Here is a 19,084-nt window from a genome sequence, read left to right on the forward strand (position 1 = left end):
CCTTGATTAATTCTAGTTAGGAAACGCAGTAGTCTTTGTCTTATCAATTTTTTAATGTAAAATATTTCAAGAATATAAAAGTATAAAGAATAATGTGAACATACAAGAATCCAGCACCCAAGTAAAACAAACCTCAATCAATGTGGAAAATTTTTTTCCCAACCTGTTTTTTATTGTATGTTATTCTAAGTTATATATAGTGAAGTACACAAATTAAGTGTATAGCTTGATGAACTTCTATGTAAGTATACATCCATGCGACAATATTCAATCCAAGATATACAAAACATTCACAACACCTAGGAAGAATCCCTCATGCCCCTTTATAGGCGATATCCTCCAAAACTTTAACAAAACGTTAAAAACAAGCAAAGCTCTTCTGATCTCTATCATCATGAATTAGCTTTACATAAGCCATGTATTATGACTTACATAAAATGCGTTCTACTGTATGTATCACTAAAATCTGAGTCTCTGATTGTTAGACATTATTTCCAGTATTTCCCAATCACCACCAAAATTGTAGTTAACATTTTTGTACGTGTTTGTACACAGAGGAGGAAATGCTAAACTGTAAGAAATAATGCATTTTGAAATTTTTATTATATATTTTTTATTTTTTAAATTAAACTTTACTAACTTTACTAAGAACTATAAAATTTCTCTCTTTAAAATGGTAGTACCAATTTACATTCTCATTAGCAATCTATGAGATCTTCTCCACATGCTTCACAACATTTTGGAATGGCCAAAGTTTTTACATTTTTGTCAGACTGAGGGGGATTGAATAATATATCGTTTAAAATTTTTTTCACTTATAAACCACTGGGATTTCCTCATGTGTGTTGCCTATTTGTATCTTCACCCATGTTTTTATTGGGGTATTTGTTTTGCTATTGTTGTTTTGCACGGCTTTTGGTTTTGGTTTTGGTGGTGGTTGTAATATTCTGGATTCTCATCCTTTGGGCAATATAGACTGCAAATGTCCTTTCCCAATTTTCAGTTTCTCTTTTAACTGTGTCTGTAGTAGCATTTATTTTTAAGAGTTTCTAATTTTAATGCAGTTAAATTTATTGATATTTTCCTTTATGGTTTGTGCTCTTATGTCATTTTAAAAAATCCTTCCATTTGACAAGATCCTTAAGAAACCTTCCTATATTTTCTTCTAACAGTTTTAAAGTTTTGCCTTTTACATTTAGATCTCTAATCTTCTTGGCATTTATTTTTGTATATAGTATCTTACATGCATCATATTTTATTCTTTTTCCATGTGGATAACCCAATTATCCCAGCACCATTTAACAAATTAGTCATCCTTACCCACTAATTTGTAATGCCATCTTTCGCCTGCATCAAATCTGTTTATTTAGGATCTTTATCCAGTGGACTGTTTCTCTATTCTTGTGCTAACACAAAAGTGCCTTAATTACCATAGCTTTGTAATATTCTTGTTATTTGGTAAGGTAAATCTCTCTACATCGTTCTTCTTTAAAGTTCTCTTGGCTCTTCTTGGCCTTTTGCTATTCAATATGAATTTTAGGGTTAGTCAGTCAAATTTGGCAAAAACCCTGCTGAATTTTGTTTGTATTTACATTAACTTTAGAGAATAATCTGGAGGAGAATCGATATTCTTATAACACTGTGTCTTTCTGACATTAAGACTATACTCCTCTACTTAATCAGCTCTTCCTTCAAGTTCTTTAATAATGTTTTATAATTTTCACCATAAAGGTCTCGCTTGAACCTGTTTTGTTAGAGTTCCTCTCATATAACTTAGTTTTCATGATATTATGTATAGAATCTGTTTTCCACTGTATTGTTTATTGGTTATTATTGGTGTATACTCAGCAACTTTGCTGAACTCTCTTATTAGTTCCACTGGCTAAACTGAAATTCTCTTAGGTTTTCTACATAGACATGTATATCATCAGTAAATAATTCCAACTTGTCTCTTAACTTTCAATTCTTAAATGTTCAATTTCTTTTTCCTGTCATATTGCATTACTGAGACCTCTATATAGCATGGAGTAGAAGCAATGATGTTCGGAATGCTCTGTTTCTTTCTTTAATGGAAATGCTTTGGAAATGTGGTATTTGCTTAGGATTTTGATAAATCAAAATTATTGTAAGAAAGTTCCCATCATCTATTTAAAGTTTGCTAAGCATTTTTAATCAAGAATACTAGTTGAATTTCATATAATGCATTTTCTGCATCAATAATATGATTAAAATTTCCCATTAATATGTTAATATTTTATGTGATATTAATACATTTCTTGATAGTAAACACTTCTTACATTCCTGCAAAAAAACTTTACTTGGTCCTGTTGTGTTTTTTAAATCCACTCTTGACTTTAATTTGCTGATAGTTTAATAATATGTTTGCATGGGGAGATTAGTCTTTAATTTTCTTTTCTTAAAACTGTTGTTGCAGAGTTTTGGTGTCATGGTGATACTAACCTCATAAAATAAGTTGAGCAACATTTCTTTCTTATTTTTTTTTCTATTTCTGAAATAGTTTTTATATTATACAGATTACCTATTCTGAAGATTTGGTTAAATTTGCCTCTAAAATCATCTGGACCTGTTATTTTCGGTTAGTAAGGGGTAGGTAGTGTAGGGTGGACTTTTGATTATCATCAGTTCCTTTTCTTCCATGGCTATTGGTTTATTCAAGGGTTATATTTCTTCTTAAGTCAATTTTAAGAAGTTGTTTTTGGAAAATATACAATTAACAGTTAATCTACACTTTTAAATTTATTTGCACAAAGCTCTTCATAAAGTCTTATGATTTTTAATTTTATCTTTAATTATGTCCCCTTATTCCTAAAATTATTTATGTTAGCCTCTTCTCTTCTCTTACTAGCTGTTAGACATTTTTCTGTTTCATTAACTTTTTTCAAAAATTGGCTTTTGATTTTGCCTATCTATTTTATTGTCTTTGTATTCTATATCATTACTTTCTGCTTTTGTCAACATTATTTTTTTCACTCTACTTTATTATTTAGATCATTTTTTCTAGATTCCTGAGTTGAATTATTACTCATTTAATTTTAATACTTCTTATTGTTTTTCAAAATAAATCGGTCTCTAAATTCTCATTCAGGTTTCTCATTAGCTGCGTAGCAAGTTTCTCATTAGCTGTATAGCATGTGTTGATATGTAGTTTTGTTCAATTTTAAATATTTTGTAAGTCTCTTTTGATTTATTTTTAACCCTTAAGTTATTTAGAAGTGTATGTTTCTATGGACTTCCCTGGTGGACCAGTGATTAAGACTCTGTTCTTCCACTGCAGGGGGCGTGGATTCGATCCCTGGTAGGGGAACTAAGATCCTGTATGCCTCTCAGTGCAGCCAAAAATTAAAAAGTGTACATTTCTATTTTCTAAACATATATTTGCTCTATTTTTATTACTGATTCTGAATTTAATTGCACTATAATAAGATGTGTTTCATATAACTTTGATTGAAAAAAATGTTTTATTCTTTTTAGTACATGGATTTTACTGCTGGGCTTGAAGTCCATAGGTGGCTTATCTTTTTCTTTAGTGCTCATACTAAAATTTTTATATGTATACCTAACTACATATTTTTCTAATAAAAAATAAGATCCACTTCTTAGTATTTCTGGCTTTGTCCTTAATGTAAAAAAAAAAAAAAAAAAAAAGATGTCTAGCATGTTTTGTCTACTTCTTGAGTATCATTCTTATTATTGTAATTGTTGAATAGAGTTTTAGTTTTACTTATTTGTTTTAAACATGTCCAAAAATAATTATCATTTATTTTTATAATCAACACTTTATTGTATTTACTCAGTTTTAGTTACTACTATGTGCACCATTATTTGTGGATTCTATAGCTTCCTTTCTGGATTTACTTTCCTTCTTGTTGAATTACATCTTTCTGTAATTGTTTAGGGAGGGCCCTGGGTAGTACACTCTTTATGTATACCTAAAAATGTCTTTATTTTATCTTTTACCTTAAATAACAATTTAGCTGGGTGTTTTTGCTCAGCATTTGAAGGTATTACTCAATCATATCTTAGACTATTGTTCTGTCAACTATCATTACTTAAGAAAAGTCCGCTATCGATCTGTTTTTCATCTCTTTTTAAGTACTCTGCCTTTTCTCTCTGGTAACTTATTAGAGTTTTTCTATATCCTTAATATCTTATAGTTTCTCTGAAATGTGTTTAGATGTGAATTTATTTAAATTATCAGTCATGAACTAAGGATATATTTTCTAATCTCAAGACTAATTCTGGAAAATTCTCAGCTATTTTTTTTCTTTTATTGTATATTTGTCATTACCTTCATTTTATTCTTCTGGGATTTTTATAGCTACATTTTGGTGTTTCCCAGTCAATTTACCATATCTCAACCGCTTTTTCATTTTCTAAAAGCATATTTTACTTTCCGCAATTTTTTTTTCCTGAGTGAATTCCTTAATATCACTTTCCAACTCACTTAATCCTCTCCTTGAAACAGCCCAATCTTAAATTATCCCATCTATTGCATTTTTATGTCAGTGAACATTTTTTTTCATTTTTAAGATTTCTGATTGATTTTTATTCATCTATTCTTATCTTCTCTATTTTTTTTTAATAATTTCTTGTTCTTTTTACAGGTATGATTCTTTTATTTATCTCTGAACATTGCAAATATACTCATTTTGAGGTCATTGTCAGACAGTTCTATAAAATCAAATTTATCTGGAGTGAATGTTCTAATTATTAATTTTGTGGTTGTTTTGCATTCCTATACACTAACAATGAAAGATCAGAAAGAGAAATTAAGGAAACAATCCCATTTACCATCACGTCAAAAAGAATAAAATACCTAGGAATAAACCTACCTTGCTATGTTTTAGAATTTTGTTTTGCAGGTTAATGTGGGTCATAAGGCTGTTTCGTCTTGCCTGTTGGTAAGCGCTCTCTCTCTCTCTCTCTCTCTCTCTTGTAATTTTTTCATACCTCCCTGACTAATGGTTTTCCAGTTGCCCCTATCTGCATTCCTGGCTTTCTAGTCCTAATCCAAATCTTACAAAAGTGTCCTTTCAGCTTACCTTTAGGAATATTTGATCTCAAGGCTGAGGCTGTATCTTCATCCTTCCACCTTTCAGTGCCTTCAGCTCTATATAAGCTATTGCCCCAGGCAGCAGTTGGCCATACTTTGTGTAGACTCTTGTTGAAGTAGTAAGACAGACTTAGATCCACCATTTCATATGGAAACTTTTTGGCCCCATTACTTCAAAGACCTAGACTCCCAGCTACCTCTATGTGCTTATGGATCCAGATTTCAGTAGGCTTATGGCTTCAGCCCTCCTCACTGCTTTTTTCTTTGCAGAAATGATTACTTTCTTTTTAAGTCTCACTCTGCCTCTTTAGTTTTATTCATTTTGTATTGTATCAGTTTTTTCAGTTATCAGTATATCTTGGACAACACTCCTGTGATTTTTACCTCTCTTTCATTTAGATACATCATTTTAAAACAAATATTATAAATAATAGTTATTATTATTGAATGTTTAATGGTGCTGGGCACTGAACTTTATAGATACTATTTTATTCAATTCTCTCTATAATCAGTTATTTTTATTTACATTTTATAAACTAGGAAATTGATATAAACAAGCTAAATAAATTCCCTCTTAGGAAAGAGGTTATGACTAGTAAATGGCAGAAGTAATATTTGAACTCAGTTTTCTACACTACCAAAACTAGTATTCTTAAAGTACTATCCTATGGTTAGATTTTGTGGGTTTTTTAAGCCTATGTTATAGTGTTTATTTTAATAATAAACTAATTAACTTAATATTTATTGTTGTAAAAAATATATCTGGTACTATCTCAGAAACTTTATTTACTACTTTCTATGTTTTTCTGCATCCTTGGCCCTCTCTCTCTCTCTTTTTCTCTTTTGGTGTATGACTATATTATTTGTTTGTTATCAATCTAGCAATTTGGGAGTTTTAAAGCACAGTTTATTCTTCTAGTAATGATTACTGTTATTTTTTAAAAAATATTTAGACCTAGTTTTTTAAATTATCAACATTAATGAAATTGTATGCTGTATAAAATGAGAAATTTAGGATGCCGCTCCTTCAATCCTCTCCTCCTACCCACTTTCTCAGTTTTTGTGATAATGCATTAGTCAGGTATAGATTATTATGCCTCTCTATGATACAGCTGTGGAGAGGATAATCACAAAAAGCTGGATCATTTATTTTGGTAATAGCTTCTAGCACAAAGTAGGTGCTTAATAGATGTTTGTTGCGTATGAAATGAATAGACCTATTTTGTGTGCACACACATGTACACAGAGAAAGAAAACATAGCTAAGATCTCTTTAGTCTCCCTCTACTGCTGGATGACCCACCTATTCATTTAAACCTTGGATTCTGTAACTGTGGCACTGCCATATGATTTAATAAACACTCTTTCTGTCAGTACTTTTGTTGGGCAAACACATGCTTTGTGAATCAACGCTTTATAGTCAATGAGCGCCTATCCAAGTTAGTTCAATTCATAGCTATTCCCACATTGGCCCCTTGTGCCCTACCCTATCCCTATAAATAATTAGTATATTTGGCAACTCCCAGTCTCACAGCCCATTTTCTTACAAAATAGTTCATGTTGTTTACTATTTAAATAGAGGAATTTTGAAATAGTTATTTTTTAAGGGTAGTTCTTAAAATCCCCAATTATTGTTAAAGGAAATTCTTTATAGAAGTTGCTAGGCAAATTGGATTTTCTATTGAATACCACTAGATCTTACCAAGAAACTTAATGATGATCTGCAACATGCTAGAATAAAAATACCATGCTTCTATTGTAGCAAAGCAGATTAAATAAAACAATGTAGATTAACAAGAAGAAAGCAAACTAGCATAAACTGGGTCATTTGCTGATGTGCAAATTTTGTGAAAATTGTAATGACACTTTGATCAATTTATAAGTACGTATTATTCATGTTTGTAAGAACACTAAAGCCTTCTATGTGACATGATTTTAACAATCTTTTATACATAAGATCAGTCTGAAATTAAATAGTTTTCCTAGCTGTTTCTATTCTTTAAATTGTAAAAATGATTTTTTATTATTCCCTATTTAAAAGGCATTGAACTGGGAATCAGGAGACTTGATTTCTAGTCCCAGTTCTATCATTTAACTAGCTCTATGACTTTGGGTAATTTGTTGAACTCTTTGAGTCAGTTTCTTCATTCATAAATGTAAAGAGTTGGGTTTGATGCTCTGTAAATCCCCTTCCAGTGCTCATGTCTAGTATCAATATCGTGTGTGTGTCTCTCTCTATTGTATATAAATACACACATATAAAAACTCATATATAAAAACTTAACTGCATGTAAGTTCCATACATCAATAACCTAAGTTAATCAACAGAATTCATAAGGAGATATCCAAGAACGGGATTAATTTTCCCCTGAAGAAGGCAGTTGAATTTAGCCAATAGATACATAACTGGAAGTTACTGTAGGTTCTTGATCAGGACTGACATGACAAAAGCAGTATTTTCAAAATACTGTTAGGTAGTAGTGTACAGAATGGATAAGAATGGAAGAAATTTGAACTACAGACTAGGCAGACATTATGCCAAGGTTCAGGATTAGGTAAGGAGAGTCTGGAGTATAGTGATACTCTAGAGATCAAGTGGAAGCAAAAGATATGAAGGTACTGAGATGTATATTTGTTCAAAAAAATCTAAAAAGATTATAAAAAGAAAAATTTTGAAAGAGGAAATACAAATGTCTGATAAACATATGAAAAAGTATTTCAACTCACTAACACTCAAAGACATTATTTATAAAAATAATAATCCTCAATGCTGATAAATGTTCAGTAAAACTGTCATTCATATAATAGTGATGAGGGGGCATGTGTTAACATGAAATTCTGCAAAGTAATATGGCATTACATTATCAAGAACCTTTCTTTAAAAATGTGTCTTTTGGCCCAGTCATTTGATTTCTAGGAATCTATCTATAGGAACCAGAAACTCAGACAAAGATTTGTATACAAAGACTTGTTCATCACAATGTCATTTATAAAAGTGAAAGAAGAGAAGATCTTAAATATTTAATCAAAGAAATTATTAAGCAAATTATGGAACATACATATATTATTATATAATAATTATTAACTACATAGTTGTTAAAGATATTTTAAGTAATTATTTTACTAGGAATTGTTCATGAAACATTGTAACTGAAAATACCTGATCCAAAAGAAACTTGTATACCTAACATGATCCCAAAATGATCCCAAATTAGAAAAATGAATGTAACCAAAAATATATTTGGTTACAATCAAAGGAAATACATTAGAATATGAATAGTACTAGTACCTCTGTATGATGAAATTAAGTGATATTTTATTTCTTCTTTTTCTTAAACTTTCTAAATATTCTAAAAATACTCTAATGATTAGAAAAGTAAAATTTTTAAGCAAACAGCAAATAATCTAAATAAAAATAATTCCAACTCTGATAATAATTCAATTTAAGAAAAGAACGCATGTCTACTATTTATCACTTCATAAAGGGATTAAAATGTTTTGCTTTTCCAATTTATTAAGCTTTTGAAGTATTTGAGATATCAATTTGTAGAATCTTAATCATATTAAATATATGTATTTTCTGAATCATATCATACAGTTTCTATTGCCCAGTGTTTCCCAGAATTTCTTTCTCTTTTTTAGATTCTTGTACATTTGCCTTAGATTATCAGCCTGCACTTTGACATTGCAGAACTGCATTTATTTTAGTCCATCAATCAGCTCTGACATTAATATGCTCAGACCACATTTACATGTATATGAGATTATCACAAGGGAAGAAATCTAGAGCACTCTTTATGTTTTCAATTGTTTTTAACTCCTAAATTTCTCATATTGTAAAAATTTCATAATCTAATAATAGCATTTTGAGTAATTGAAACACATGAAAATGAAGTAAAGGACACAGCCAATGTCTCTATAGAGTCACTTTTATTGGGTGGCATGAGCTACTACTGATAACATTTATCAGGCACCCATCTCAAGAGGAGAATCTCGGCTGCTCTGTGTAAGAATGAATAAACATAACAACTAACTTGGCTCTGTACCCAGAATTTAGCCAAAAAAGAAACCCAGTTGGATGCCAGAAAGAGTGAACCACATAAAGTTTTATCGGCCCAAAATACACAAGTAACTTAGTCTGCCCTTTTTCTAACAAAACTGTATAAGTAAAAATGTAATCTTAAAAAATCTGGATTCCTTACACTGGCCAATGGCATAGTGCTGGAGTAACTAAAAATTTCCAGACCGCACCCTTTTTCCTTTCTGCCAGGAGAATGACCACTCTCTCTCCAGCTCAGGCCTCCACTGACTACAAGTTAACCCAGAACCAGTTGTACACAAGCTCATCTCTTTTACTGAACTGTAAGCCTAACGAAGGCAGAGGCCTTGTCCTGTTTATCCTTGTCACCTCAGGTTCTGGCAAAGTGCATGATTGTTGAATGAACTAATGAAAGATCAGCAACTTAGTTTAGATGATTTTAGTAACTATACAAATAACCTAAGGGAAGAGTTACTTGGTTACAAATGCTCACACCCTATGTATAGGTTATTATACATTAACCCATGATTGGTTAATTATATAACCAGTTTTACTAGTACTTAAGTAAGTTCTTTTACAATGATGTTATCACCAAATCATGAACATCTTTGGGAGTAAACATCTTTCAAGAACATATTTTTCCACAAGGCTAAGAGTTAAAGAGTTAAAGCTTAAGAGCTCTTGCAATAATTAATGTGACACTCACAACAAGTTACTACATCTCTCTGAATCTCAATTTCCTCATCTGAAACATGGGAATAGTAATAATACTTAACTCATAATCCTTGTGGGGATCCGATGAGATCTTGCATATCAAACAGCACCATGCCTGGCTAAGCCCTTGAGCTATTATTACTACAATTTGTGCCTCCCAGGTCAGCTATGTGTACTTGCACATGCATCTTGAGAACTGGGACAGAACGGACAGAGGTATACTAGCGATGCTGTCCCTGGATATAGAATCAGAGAACTGCATAAGTGCATAAGCCAGTGCTTTTCGGGCTTCAGTAGCATAAGAATTACTTGGGAAGCTTGTTAAAAATGTAGATCTTTGAGTTCCACCTCAAGAGACACTCATTCAGTTTAGTTACTCTGGGGTGAGACTCTGAAATATGTCTTTTTAACATGTTCCTCAGGAGATTCTGGTGTAGGTGGTCCCAGAGCAAGCCCTAAGTTAACCCTGACATCATAACTCCATCCCAGCCTAGATTGTGTATCATCTCCAGCCCATAGCATCATTCCTCAGGACTCACTCTGTCTGCTTCATACTGTGTGGCTTTACTACCCCACCCCCTCAACTCACCCACTAAAAGCAGAAGAGAAGAATAGGAAAGATAGGGTCAATTGGGAAAACTTGAGTAGCTGCAGTAATTATCTATTATTTTGTATTATTTGGACTAATGATCTTCTGCATTAGTCCAAAAGTGAGTGGACTTGAGAGGTAAGCTTGAATTTAAGAATGATAGTTTTCCCCAGATAACTATAGAATGACTGACTATAGTGAAGTTTATCTCCTTTTTTTAAATGGGATTGCTATCTATAGAACTTAGATGAATAAACACAATTGAAGTGCAAAGTGTTAAATGCATGCGCTGATTTAGTCAATCCATTTGCACATTGAAGTGATTAGGATGTATTTAAAAAGCATTCTGCTTTCAATACTTTGTTCTCCGTTTCCTACAAATCAAATTAGTGAGGGGTAGATTTGATTTTGACATCATTTTGAAAATATTTTCTTTTTCTTTTTTTAATTTTCTTAGAATTACATTTTTACAAAGTTCAAAACACAACCAACTGTGACTAAATTCATAAAAACAAAACAGAAAGTCCAAAGTGCAAGAAAATGAAAAACAGCACAGAGTAATATGCAGTAGAACAACGTAAATCATATCTCACAAATATAGTTGTAATAACACCCCTTATCCATGTCTGATCAATTAACAACAAATATTTATTCAGATAGCAAATAGCTCATTCTTTTACTTTTGATTGAGAGCCCCAAGCTTAATTATTCATCTCAGTCCAGATAAATATGAAAAGGCAGCCAAATCTTAGAAAAATCTTAACCATCTCCTGTTTTCATTGTACTATATGTAATGGAATGAATGAGTGTGAAGAAAGAATATGAAGGTTGTTTTCCTTGTTTGTTAACAAAGCATTCAAACAAGATTATTTATTTTTTAAATAGTTAGATTTGGCAGAACCAAGACACGTTTATGGAGCTATGTTTCACAGACAAAGACAAACCTGAGGTTAAATCCCAACTTTGCACACTGTATTATCTTTGACAAATTATTTCACCCTCCTCAGCCTCAGTTTTCACATCGGTAAAATGAGGGTAATAATATCTACATTGCAGAATTATTTTCTTATCATACAATATTGTATTGGAAGTGCCTGTAATTTAATATGCACTCAATAAATGGCAGTTATTATTATTAATTCAAGAAGAAAGTTTGGAGGGATAAGAACCCAAAATCCTCAGAAGAAAAAAAATACTAAACAAAAATATTCTGTGTTCTTAACTTCCCCAGAGACTATTTAAAAGAGTCACCAATTTTATCCTACAATTTTATCAGGAATCCTACAGGATGGATTGTTTTGCCTTTATAATCTTCTTGCCACCCAGATTGCTGTTCTTAATGTACATCAGTGACCTCAAAATACATGTTGATAAATACCCTTTATACAATTGAAGTGCATATTTGAATGACTCTAATTTTTTAATACCAATTATTATCCGTCTTTTGCTGAAGATAAACAGTACTTTGGACTGAGCACAGATTAGATAAGTCTAATTCCCCTTATTTTTTCTATACTACTCTTATAGTTTTAGAAGTATACATGTTTATGCACAGAAGTGAAAGAGAGATAGACAGAGAGAATGGACAAGAATAGTAGACTCATTTGTGCTTCTTAGGCTACAAAGATGGTGTCCTGTTCTGCCTTGTCTTCAGTGACTAGCTCTGTGTTTCATATATAGAAAGTGTTCATTAAATGTTTGTCAGATTAAGTAAATGAGAAACAAAATGCTAAGAAAATATCTGTAGAGCATAAAGGAGCCAGCTCAGAAGTAGTATATGCAGGTAGTAGGCAAAGAGCTTAAAACTTATTTATGGACATCAACACTCCTTTAGTTAGATGGCTCCATGTGGAATGTCAGCCATTTTTATTGAGAGCCACTAATTCTTAACAGGAGGAAGCAGCTAAACTAGGAGAAACAACTGATTTTCAGTCAGAGAGCCATGACATGATCTTCATTTCAGGGCTGGAAGGAGCCACGGAGATTTTCTAATCCAAGGGCCTCGTTTCTCAGCTAAGAGAGTGTAATGATTTACCCAAACACTTGTTGGCAAGGTTTACTGATACTCAAATTTTGATTTCCTGATTCTGGTCCAATTCATTTTATATTGTACTATGCTGCCTTTGTGTCCACAGACTGTCTCCCTGAGGGTTCCCATATACCCACTGTGGCTTCTCTTTCTATAACCAAGGCCATGCAATGAAGCATCCAGCAATGCCTTTGACTACAATCATCTCACCTATTATGGCATTTTCCATAGACCCTATAAAGCCAAAATAAAGAGGTTCTTCCTTGTCTTTTAATTCAATCTTTATCAAGAAATAATAATAAATTATTATTATTATTATAATTTATAAATAATAAATTGTAACAATAAATTATTATTATGTATATAATAATGAATTATAATAATTTATAATAATAAATTATTATTAACCATTAACATCTCATCCAAATTACTTTAGCTCCTTCTTAAGTGATTGTTAGCTGATGCTGAGGGGAATGGAGAAGAAAGAACTATTATAATTTGAGGAGAAACTGAAGTTCCGTCCTTGGGGTGTTACCCAGGGGAAGACAAGGCCAGGTGGGCTGTGACCACGGGCCTCCAGAATACCTAGGAAGTCACTCAAGGATTTGAATCTTAGAGAAAGAGAGGGGAGATGAGAAGCAGTGAGGGAATAGAAGAAAGAGGAAGGAAAAAGGGGGATGGTACTACAGGTAGACAATAGTTTGGTGTTTTGGTTTATTGTTTACTGTATTTGTAACTCCTGTGCTCAATGGAAAAGCCTTGTGTTCAGGGCATTTGTGTCCTATTACAATTTATTTATATTGCCACTGTCAAGTAATGACTAGAATTCCTTGAATCGAGTATTAATGACATCCATAAAAGGAGAAATAAAGCATTTGGTAGGTAAATATCTTCCCCATCCACCTAAAGAATGGAGGGAGTGTTGATGGGCTGTTGATGGTGAGTTAAACTGGCATACCAGGAATTTTTATAAATGGTTTCCCATGCTCCACTGAATCTGTGGCTGAGACTTTAGTTGTATACCAGCTGTGCGTGCAAAATCTCATAATTATTCTTACTGTATTAAGCATTTTATAGCAATTTTAGCTCTAAAATGCTACGCGATAGTTTTTATGCAAGTGTACCAGACATGTAAGCTGTTCCAATGAAAACATTTCCTTTCATTCAGACACGTGGTTTTAGGTTTCCAAACTTAGCTCTTTGCATTGATGGAAGAATCTTTAGGACAGACATCAGGTTTTTTGGAGGGAGAAAGGGGGAGGCAGTTGGATGTTCTCGCACGTACTTTATTTCTTCAAGCAGCCTTATCAGAAAAGGGGCATTTCATTAATTGTACAGTACTGATATTAGTAAATACTGCTGGTGAGCGCAGCTCCCCACAGCCTGTCCTGTTGAGAAAGGCACTGGAGAGGAAGCGAGGGTTATCTCTGCATCCCTCTGGGGTATAATGACAAGCAGGCAGAAGAACTTGGACTTAACCTCTCTGCAGAAGGCTGACACCTTTAATACTGCTGCACACGCTGCTGCACCCTGCAGTGGCAAGTCTTGGGCCCGAGCCCAAAGCTGGTATGGAGTTTGAACCTTTGGCATTCTGGCCCAGGGCCAAGTGCTATCAATGGAACCCCACTGACACCTTTAGTTATTCTTCCTAGATTAGGATAGTAATTTACTTGTCTCTTTGATTTCAAGTGTCTGGTTTTGTTTCCAGATGCCTCCCAGCTCATCTGTATTCCAGGGGTTTCAAAAGACTTTAACCTCATTGGTTCTTTTCTTTGTCAGTCCCATTTGGTGAACGCAGGAGGGATACAGAGACCAGAAAGCAGTAAGGGAGGAGGTTGTGTGTGTGTGAGGTAGTGGGCATGTGGGGAGGGCCTGGTGAGACTGCAGGAATAAATAAAAGGCATATTCACTTTCAGAATATCAGCTGTTATACCAGAGCAAGTCAGGATGGAGTATAAGAAGTAATGCGTAGGACAATGTAGTAAAAAATGTCATTAGATAGATTCATGTGTAAAAGCCCTCCAACCAGCACTAATCTCAAACTCCCCTAAACGATTGCAATATATGAAAGAGATGGAGAGACCACAGAAATTTTATCCCAATGCCAATAAGGTAACAGCACTTGGATTTTAACATGCTATGGTAGGAAAAGGCATTTATGCAGGGGTGTCATTTCATGTTTACAAGGCCCTGTCTAGAACTGTTTATCGATTTTACTGCAATTCTTTCCCCAGGACCCTGTAGATAGATAATTGCTAGAAATGTCCATCATTAGAAGAGCAACGAGTGCAACCATCGCACTAGGAAAAAGACACACATAGGACCCTGCTAGCAGGCATCAAATGGTGGGGGGAAGAGTCACACAATAGCATGTGCAGCTATAACTCCAGGCAAACACACACACAACATCCTGTGTAGCCACTGCACTGAGAAAATACACACAGCCCCCCGTGCAGCCATCACACATCAGGAAAATACACACATGACACCCCTATGCAACCATCACACCAGGCAAAAACACAGACATAAAATGCTAAGTCAATAGGAATGAACAGCTCATAAAAGCCTACTGGAATAGATCACATCACAGCCAGGTACATCTGTTCTCAGCACTAACCATTATCGTTAGCTTAAAATGCTTAAAATCACTGCACATCCTCAGGTCTAGGGACAGATTATTCCAAGCAGATTCTGCTAAATAGATTTGGCAATGCAATGAAAGGGACTTCTACTACATTAAAGTGGTGCATTTTGCATCTCAAAGGCCATCAACCATATTTAGAGAAACTGTGTGATTGAAGAGCAATGCTATAGGATGGGATAGCAATTTTTCTGGCCCTTCTAAATCTGAGGGTGATTTTGACCCCAACTTGAGTTAAGTGTACAAATGAATGGGAAGCTATCAGACTGGGAGGTGACTAATAAAAGCAGAATTGGAAGCAGCTTTCATCTTTGCTGCAAAGTAAGCCACTCCATCCTGTTTTAAACTGGAACTCTCAGGTGGGATGTCATCCAGAGGTCTTAGTGAGGTCAAACTTCAAGCCATCAACTTGAGATAAATAAGCAGTAACTACAACCCTTGCTTCATAGGGTTGTCTGCCCAACTGGGGGGAATAAAGGAACCACCCACCTCTTCTTTTGCCAGTGCCTTCTCTTTATCCTTTCGTCTTGGTCTGTGATGTTATCCTAACTGTGTGACACAGGGGTTACGGCACTGCGAGGGAAACTCGGCATGTCCTTCTGAAGAGTGGCCCAAAAAAATAGTTAGAAAGAGTTTCAAGCTTGCAATTCCATGTTTCAATTATAGTGGCTTATGTGTTTCTACTGAGTGAGACATGTTTCAAGCTAGCTTGTTAAGAATGATTTACACCATAATTCTAGGAAAAAACAAATGTGAGTGACTGAGATTTGAAAGGGAAGAGTAGGGGGGAAGTGCCAGACTAAATGAATCCTAAGTAAATAGGGTGAGGTTGGGTCTTTGTGTGTGTGTGTGTGTGTGTGTGTGTGTGTGTGTGTTTGTTTGCTTTTTAAAAAAAAACAAAAGAGAAAATGTATGAATTGTTAGTAATTACTTCTCTCACCTGGGTGAAATAAAGCAAAAGAAAACAGAATTGCTCCATTTGCTCCATGTAAAAGCAAATTTTCAGGAGAGGACATGTGTTTCTCTTAAATTTGCAAGATAGCATCTTACTGGGAATAAGTGATACTGGAAATAAGAACTAAGAATTCCACTTTTTTTTCCAAATGTGGCAGAAAAGGTTTTGTTAGGGTGAGATAAGCATTTTCCATAAAACAATGGGGTAGTGATGAGGTAATTACATGGTGTGGTGACTGGGACACACTGCGTGGCATACTGGAGAAATTGCATGATACCTACGTGATAGCTATAGTAACTCTCGTTATCGCTGCCTTATTATCTCCTGATAACTATATAATTAGTTTGTGTCACCAAAGCACCCTAAACGTATGCCCGTTTCAGCTACTCTGGTAGGAAAAAAAAAAAATAAACTTTTTTGCAAGGGGGAAAAAAAGCTAATGAAGAAAGTTGCCAAGAACAGATAGTTTGTAATCTGTGCTAAATCTCTGCTGGAAAACATGAACAGTAACGAAGCTGAGAAGACAGTAAAAGAAATTCGGGGCAAGGTGCCAGACGCCCAGACGGAAGGAGAATGTGGACCAAAAGATTGCGACAATCGGGTAATTATGGTTTATGAATTTCAGCTTTAATCTGTAGTTCAGTGAGTCCTGATTAAATATCTGTTAAACACAATTAAAGTTTGTTTTTGTATTTCACCGTCTTGATCAGAATAATTAGAGACTGCGTGTTTCATGTCAAAAGTAGCAAGAGGAATTTTAGTGAATGAACATCGTTTTTAAAAGCCATTTGTAGCACCAGCTGTTGGCATTATTTTATATTTTAGTGTTATCAGCATAAAGATGGTCCTCTGGATGCTGAATAGTTTCTAGCAGGACAAAGATGTTATGCTGTCATGATGGGCCTGTGCTGATGAAGCTGAAATGTTTAAGGGCTAATGTTCACTGAGATAGTGGACAGGGGAGATGCAGGTCAGGGAAGCAGGTCTTTCTGGTGAGTGAAGAAGCAAGACATTTGAGTTAAGTTTATCCACGTGAGAATCTGAGGGAGGAAATTTCTCATGGTATAGTCATGTGTGTTAACACCTGCACCTGGTGGTTAGCTTATTCAGACAGGTTGTATATAGTGCCTGAGGGACGGGCACAAGAAAGGTGTGATGGGAAGTGCCGGAATCTGTCCTGGTTGGTTCTTGGCTAAAAATCGGTGTCTTTTATTTTTATTTTTAGAGTTAATAGAAGATAGTGCTGAAAGAACTTATTAATAATTCTTTGGCTAGAGATAGCAGTATGATTTCCACAGAAAGGACAAGTTAGAATATAAGTAGGATTAACTGAAACTGGGTAAAGGGATAAAATAAGACTCTACAAACCAAAACTAAGACTATGATTTCCATACTCATGTGTCAAAAGTGAGGCTGGAGAGTTGTAAGTTACTATCTCTTTAAAAGTTATAAGAGGGTATATGCAAAAATTTCTATGTAGCTGTAAAGAAATGATATGATACTGTCTTGCTTGCTATTTGAAATTTGAGTATCTGGAATATTTTGAACCCAGTGAGAGAATAATGGCCCCCTCCCCCAAAGATGTCCATGTCCTAATCCTCAGGACCTGTGAATACATTGCCTTACACAGCAAAAGGGACTTGGCAGATGTGAGTAAATTAGGATCTTAAAATGGGAAGATTACTCTGGATTATCTGGGTAGGCCTAAGGTAATCTCAAGGGTTTTTGTAAAGGAAAGAAGGAGGCAGGAGGGTCAGAGTCAGAGAAGGAGATATGACAAAGGAAGCAGAATCAAAGAGAGAGAGAGATTTGAAGATGCTAGGCTGCTGGCTTTGAAGATAGAGGAAGGTACTGTGAGCCAAGGAGTGCAGGCTGCCTCTAGCAGCTGGAAAAGACAAGGGGAGGGATTCTCTCCTAGAATCTCCAGAAAGATGCAGCCCACTGACACCTTGATTAACGATTTCTGACCTCCAGAACTCTAACAGATTTCTATTGTTTAAGTCATTAAGTTTGTGGTACTTAGTTACAGCAGCAATAGGAAACCAATACAGTCCCCATGAACTTGCTCCATGGATTCGATACCCATTCAAAAGTTGTCCAGTTAAAAGTGCACCTGGGTATGAGAAAAATCAGCCTCTATAAATTTAATTTTCTAAGGCCCATTCTCCAGGCTCTCTGTCATTTGGAGGTACCTGCTATGGTAAGAATTAAGAAAGCCTATGTATTATGAATTAAAATCACGGGCAAATTCAACCCCATCCCCCAGCGCCACTTACCAGCAATGCATTCCACATGAATGGAAGTGTTTACAGGAAGGGAGGATTGGAGAGTGAGAATAATTTTTCTAACAACAATAGCAGTTAACATCTGAACCACAGGTTGAACCATTTCACTTTGCCAATGTTCAATCATTTTGACTTTCAGAAATGGCAATTTCATATGGTTCAACATACCCAGTTTTTTTGTTTGTTTTGCTACTATGTTATTTTTTTTTTACCCAGTGTTATTTCATTTGAACCTTCTAGGACTTGCATTAAAAATTTTTCCCCAAATTTTGTAATTAATAAATGTCAGAGTTACGTAGAATTTAGGCTAATAAAATGCTTGTATATAACATATTCAGGTAAAAATGAGATTGAATCCCAACTGGCCAATGATATTTTAGCAGAGTTGAGGATACAGGCATGTATCTCATTCCAAAAAGTAACAGTCTAAAACTCATAAGAAAGCTTTAGAGTAAAGTGAGTTTTACCCTAATAGACAAAGACAATGATTAGGGGAAAAAAAAACAAAAAACCTCAAATGGACAGTGGTTGAAACTTGCTACCTAGCATCTTTGTATTCAAAAGAACATATACCATCACAGAGGAAGCTGGGATAGCATAGTGCTTTAGAATGGTACTGCTTGAAAGGATTCCTTGCCTCCTCCAATTTAGGGCTTCCATTGAAATTCTGGTGAAAGCTATGGACCCTCTCCCCAAAAGAGGATATAATACCTTTTCAGAGGATTCACAGAACCCCTAAAGCCTAATGGTGGACCTCAG

At 34.5% G+C, this 19,084-nt stretch overlaps 1 protein-coding gene across 3 annotated transcripts in view; it reads left to right on the forward strand.

Moving 5' to 3' along the window:
• Positions 1-19,084, forward strand: part of ZBTB20 (zinc finger and BTB domain containing 20) — an 808,814-nt gene that overhangs the window by 553,438 nt on the left and 236,292 nt on the right. The gene's annotated exons all lie outside the window — the stretch shown is intronic.

This window comes from Balaenoptera acutorostrata, chromosome 4, assembly GCF_949987535.1.
Source record: "Balaenoptera acutorostrata chromosome 4, mBalAcu1.1, whole genome shotgun sequence".
NCBI lineage: Eukaryota > Metazoa > Chordata > Mammalia > Artiodactyla > Balaenopteridae > Balaenoptera > Balaenoptera acutorostrata.